This window comes from Diadema antillarum, unplaced genomic scaffold (assembly GCF_040938485.1).
Source record: "Diadema antillarum isolate AM-2024a unplaced genomic scaffold, OU_Dant_1.0 seq00000937_RagTag, whole genome shotgun sequence".
NCBI classification, from domain to species: domain Eukaryota; kingdom Metazoa; phylum Echinodermata; class Echinoidea; order Diadematoida; family Diadematidae; genus Diadema; species Diadema antillarum.
Genome location: NW_027271788.1, coordinates 458,378 through 465,173, shown reverse-complemented (window position 1 = coordinate 465,173; position 6,796 = coordinate 458,378).

Genomic DNA, 6,796 nt, shown 5'->3' with positions numbered 1-6,796 from the left:
CGCATCATAATGCATGAAGTAAACTTTAAATTTTGTACCCTGGAAACCAGCAAACATGATTATGTTATCCATTCTTTGACATTAAACAGGCGACAATTCTACACTTAAATTTTGTCTTTAAATCATGTTTGCCTAGAAATCGTTTGTCAGTGTTTTCGTCTGCGAGACAGTACGTCTGTTTGTATCAGTGTGTGACTCGGATTGCTTGTGTGTGTGTCTGTATCTGTGGTTCTGTGTGTGTGTGTGTGGGGGGGGGGGCACTTGTATGTATGTTAACTCCTGAATGTAAAATGTGAACGGTTACAGAAAAAAAAAATACATAAATGACTGGAAAATCACACCGGATAGAGATATGAGACGAATATGAATGAAAATTTAACGAAAATGATTGACAAAAGACGAAATCGATCCTGCTGTTTTGAGTGCTGCGAGTGAGACTGACGAATTTGAACTGTAAATGACGAAAATGTATGCCAAATGACCCAATTGAATGGGCTTTATTTGAAAATGAACGACGAAAGACGAATTTGATAGTAAGATTGGCCTATTCCCGACATCCTGCGACGAAATTGAAGTGAAAATTTGTGAAATTGAATGAAAAAAGTTTGAAAATGAATGGGAAAACCTATAGTTAGGTAGGCGATAGCAGCTATTGAGGTTGGGGAAGGAGATGCTTTAATCCTTGTGTGTCTCGTTTATTTCTTGTCCATTGGTTTGTGTATGAAATTTGTGCACATCTGATTTGCTGGCACAGGAAGTGTTAAATACATCTGCCATCTCACACTAAAAGTATATACGTGATTGGTTGATTTCTGAAGGAAGTTTGAGATTATGGTATATAAGATAAATATGAAGTTAGATGTAAAACCAGACAATTCATAATTGCATCTAGGTTACATCAACTATAATAAATTATGGTCTTCTTTATTCATGGTAATATAATATAGCCGCCTCAGTGTTGCCACTGCTCTACCAGAGGGCCCTGTCATTATTATTACCCTAGCGTTGACAGATACACAATTATGCACCTGGGTAGGGAGGGACATGGTGGGTAAAAACATCTTGTCCAAGGACGTACTCACTGTAGTGTTGTAGACCACTAATGTGGTCTAGCGCCCCCTGTTGTTGGAATGTACTGTGAAGACACCAGAAATGAGAGATTAAACAGCTACAAGTGAAACGCCAGATCCGCCGTGATATTCTCTTTATTTGGGTCGTCCCAGCTGGTAGTCAGTAGATCTGTTAGCCTCTAACACTAACCACACAACTCTACAATGGCGACGAGAAGTTTGTAATGTGCTTACGAGCCCATGTTTGCTGTAGATCAGCGGGCCCCAACGAATGCTTCCACTACGTGATAGCGATGCAGTAATTCATCCCTGTAGTCCCATGCATTGTCTTCCATGGTGTCAACGTGTGCATGACGTCGTCACATTACAGTGAGCTGAGTGAGTACCAGTAATCGTAGCCTTCGTTTGTTTGAATACGAGTACACAAGTAAAATGAGTGCCTTACCAGCTTTTCCACCATTTGTTGAGACTGACAATAATCCTGGCCCTCAATGGACCAAGTGGCTTAGTCGCTTTGAACGTTTAATGGTGGCACTAGACATCTCTTCAGCCAAACGAAAACGAGCCCTTTTGCTCCACTATGCTGGACCGAAGGTGGACGAAATCTTTGATACTCTCCAAAACGTTGGTGACGATGATGACTATGACAAAGCGGTCGATGCCTTAAACAAGTACTTTCAGCCGAAGTCCAATTCGATGTATGAAGTGTACATCTTCAGGCAGGGAAAGCAAGAACAAACCGAGTCCCTTGATCAGTATGTCACTCGTCTTCGCATGCTGGCGAAAAACTGCAAGTTTCCGGATACTGATAGGGAGATAATGGCTCAAGTCATCGCCCACTGTCAATCTCCTAAGCTCCGTCGGCAAGCCCTCAGTAAGGGGGACGACCTAACACTGACTAAATTGTTGGATATTGGGCGGGCTTTGGAAGCCAGTGAGGCACAGGCCAGAGCTTTTGAATCATCTGACACCACTCACAACGCTGTCAATGCTACAAGAGGTCGCAGTCTTCAGCGGAATAGGGGCCGCAGACCCCCAAGGGCGAATAAGTCATCCCAATTCAGAAGTTACAAACAGGACGGCCAGAAGCAACATGTCCATAACCAAAATGCCACACGTCCTCAAACGACGCCAAAGCCTTCTGGGACATGTTATTACTGTGGAGGCCCATACCCTCATCAAACGTCCTGCCCAGCAGCAGGAAAGCAGTGCAAGGCGTGCAACAAGATGGGTCATTTCGCCAAAGTATGCCGTTCCTCATCACGGAGAGGGAAAATCAACAATGTAAAGGATGGTGATGATGTGACTGGAACCAGTGTCACCCAACCAGACGATGAGTATTCATTCACCATTCGAGACAAAATCTACAGTGCTCAGAACGGACACAAGCACTTACCCACTACACAGCTGATGGTTGGTCACAAAGGAATGGAGGTGATCATCGATTCTGGGGCAACAGTAAATATCATGGACGCGCCTACATTCCATGACCTGAAAACTACGCACAAGTTCATACTGCATAAGGCCCATTCGCACATTTTTCCGTATGGATCAGATGAGCCCATTCCAGTCATTGGTGTTGTAAATGTGCCTCTCCAGACAAAACAACACACACGCTGTGATGCAGAATTTTTTGTCGTGAAGTCCAACACAGGCAACTTGCTGAGCTTTGAGACTGCATCCGTGCTCCAATTGATCACCATCAACCAGGTATTTACAAGTACCACTCTGACTGACGAAATTTTCACGAAGTATGCCACTCTTTTCCAGGGCACGGGAAAGGTGAAGGGAAAGCAAATCAAGCTACACATCAATCACGAGGTGAGACCAAAGCAACAGAAGCATCGTCGTATCCCGTTCCACACGAGAAAGGACGTGGAGAAGGAACTGGAGAGACTAGAGAAAGAGGACATAATTGAGAAAATTGATGGACCTACACCCTGGATCAGCCCCATTGTTGTAGTACCGAAATCTGACGGTCAGGTACGCATTTGTATTGACATGAGAGAAGCCAATCGTGCCATAGAACGAGAGAGACACCCAATGCCAACACTGGATGAACTCATAGAGGATATGAATGGTGCAACAGTCTTCAGCACTCTCGATCTCACAGCAGGCTACCACCAGTTTGAGTTACATGAAAGCAGCAGATACATCACAACATTCAGCACTCATGTTGGCCTCAGGAGATACAAGAGATTGCTGTTTGGGGTCAATTCGGCTAGTGAAATTTTTCAGGCTGCCGTGGCTGAACTCCTGAGTGGACTAGATGGTGTGAAAAATGTGTCAGACGACATAATCATCTACGGGAAAAATCAGGCTGAACATGATTCCCGACTGAAAGCAGTGCTAGATCGACTCAACTCTCACAATGTCAGACTCAAGAGAGAAAAGTGTCAATTCTCACAACCCTCTGTGACATTTTATGGCCATGTCTTCAGCAGGCAAGGATTGAGCCCAGACCCAAGGAAAATCGAGGCCATAATCAATGCTGACGCCCCTCAGAATGCCAAAGAGATGAAGTCACTACTAGGCCTGGCATCCTACATATCCAGATTCATCCCGGACTATGCTGCACTTACAGCACCCCTTCGAGCATTGACTCATCAGGATGTACAGTGGACTTGGGGAGAGCCGGAAATCAGAGCATTTGAGAAACTGAAAGAGGTACTGACAAACGCACAGACAATGTCATACTTTGATCCAACCAAACCCACACTACTGCTGGTGGATGCGAGCCCCAAAGGCCTTGGTGCGATGCTCTGTCAAAACAACCAACCAATTTCGTATGCAAGTAGATCTCTGACAGACACAGAGACCAGATACTCCCAGACGGAGAGAGAGATGCTTGCTGTTGTGTGGGCAGTGGAACGATTCCACCTCTACTTGTACGGTGCTCAATTCCAGGTCATCACAGACCATAAACCTCTGCTCAGGATCTTTGAGAAGCAAACCCTGATGTCTGCCAGAATCGAACGGTGGAGACTGAGACTGATGCCATATAACTGCAAATTGGTGTACAGACCTGGCAGAGATGAGGAAAACCCAGTCGACTACTTGAGCAGACATCCAGACAAAGCAGAAGCATGCTCGCCAGACAGAGATAGCCAGTACCTGAACTATGTCTGCAGCCATGCAGTACCCAAAGCTATGACATTGGCTGAAGTGACGCAAGCCACACTGGAAGACGAGAATCTCCAACTTCTGATGACAGCCATCGAGACACAGAGACATGAACATTGGAACAGGCCAGAACTGAAGCCATACCAGTCAAGCAAAGAACAATTTTCGGTGCATGAAGGTGTGATCCTCAGGGGAAACAGACTAGTACTCCCAACAAAATTGGTCAACAAGGCAGTAGACCTGGCCCATGCCTCACACCAAGGAATAGTGAAAACAAAGAGCCTCCTCAGAGAAAAGGTTTGGTTCCCAAGGCTGGATCAGATGGTGGAAGAAAAGGTGAGGTCATGCATACCTTGCCAAGCTGCCGTATCAGATGGAGCTGAGAGACCAGAACCCCTCAGAATGACGGACCTCCCAGATGGACCATGGCAAGAAGTCTCGGCTGATTTTCTCGGTCCACTACCATCAGGTGAATACCTGCTAGTTGTAATCGACGAGTACAGCAGATACCCGGAAGTGGAAATAGTTTCTTCGACATCAGCCAAAGCAACTCTTCCTGCCCTCGACGCTTTATTTGCTCGACAAGGTGTGCCGGTTACCGTCAAAAGTGACAACGGACCTCCATTCAGTGGCCATGAGTTCAGTGCATTTGCCGATCACCTCGGGTTCAACCATAGGAAGGTGACGCCATACTGGCCTAGAGCTAATGGAGCTGTTGAACGGTTTAACAGAGCCCTTGTGAAAGTCATCAGAACAGCTCATACTGAGAGACGAAGCTGGAAGCAGCAACTCTTCAAGTTTCTCAGAGCTTATCGAGCCACACCCCATTCGACAACGAATTCATCACCGTGCCAAGCCCTGAACAGACGAGAGATGAAGTGTGAGCTGCCACAAATCACGCTTCCCCTGCATGAAGTGGACGCAGAGAGCAACATGAGAAACAGAGACAACATCCAAAAGGAAAGGATGAAACAGTATGCTGACAAAGCTATGAACAGCAAACACAGTGAGGTGAAAGCAGGTGATGTTGTACTGGTCAGGCAGCCAAAGTCGTCAAAGGCTAGCTCTCCATTTGACCACAGACCACTGATCGTTGTCAGCAGAAAAGGCAACTCTGTCGTAGCCAGGAGAGGTAACTACGTCACAAAGAGGAACATTTCGTTCTTCAAGAAGGTGAATGCTGAGGTACGCCATGATGACGACCCTCCTGACTCTGATGTCGACGACATCGCAGACCGACGAGACGTCGACATCGATGCTCTACCTGCAGATGGCAACGCAGGCGATGTCAACCAACCCCAACGACCGTTCCGGAGGACCCCAGTGCGACGATCTGGTAGGCGACGTCGAATGCCAGTTCGATTCCAGGACTACGAGATGTGAGCGCGACGATCCGGTAGATGACGTCGACTGCCGGTTCGATCCTACGACCATGAACGTTGAGCGGTTGCTGTATTATTTTTGTAGATTTTAGACCTTTTGGTTTTACTTGTTTAGTTTTTTCAACAAAAAAAAAAGAAAAAAAAGGAAAAAGAAAAGAAACAAAAGGACAGATTTGGTGAACTAAAGAGTTTGAACATTCAGGAAGATTGAATGGACACTACATGAAAGTTCATGCTGGACTTATGATTGCATGATATGAACTTTGGACTCCACAATCCGCGGTCATTTTACGCTATGCTGATCTGGTTGCAAGTATCCTGCTCGGTACACCACAATATTGAACTCTGAACTCTGAACTCTGAACATTGAACATTGAACTCTGAACTCTGAACTTTTTTTTGTGAACCCAACAATCTGTTTTATTCACCAGATTGTTATACATATCTTTACACTCTCAAGATATGGCGCTTATATTAGACAATTACCAGACTGTGAAGCTTTTGGAACGTGAAGTTCACCCTTATGCTGTCAAGTGTTTTAAGCACTTCGGTGTTTTAAGAGTTATCGTGTTTTAATTGTTTCAAGTGTTTCAAGCCAAAACTTCTGGAATTCTGGAGTTATTTCGAAAGAAACCTTTTGAAAAAATGATGAACAAGAAACCATATTTCTGATAATGTGCATTGTACAGACACAGCACAGATTTCATACGTTTCTGAAAGAATGGTTTTGTATAAGTTTTAATACAAAAAAAAAATGATGGATGTTTGAAGTTAAAACAAAAACAAAAAACAAAAGGAAAAGGGTGATGTAGTGTTGTAGACCACTAATGTGGTCTAGCGCCCCCTGTTGTTGGAATGTACTGTGAAGACACCAGAAATGAGAGATTAAACAGCTACAAGTGAAACGCCAGATCCGCCGTGATATTCTCTTTATTTGGGTCGTCCCAGCTGGTAGTCAGTAGATCTGTTAGCCTCTAACACTAACCACACAACTCTACACTCACTGGGTATAGGATTCGAACTCGGATCATCCAATTGGGAATCATTAGTCTTATCCACTATGCCACAGTGCCCCACAAATGCATTGAAGTTGTCATATTTCGAAAAGAGTGCGATAGGAAAGTACAAATTGTTGTAAGTCACCTCCCTTTCCACGCTCAGTGTACTATGTGGAATATTTATTGGATTTTAAGTGCTTTCATCGTGGCTGACAATAAATCA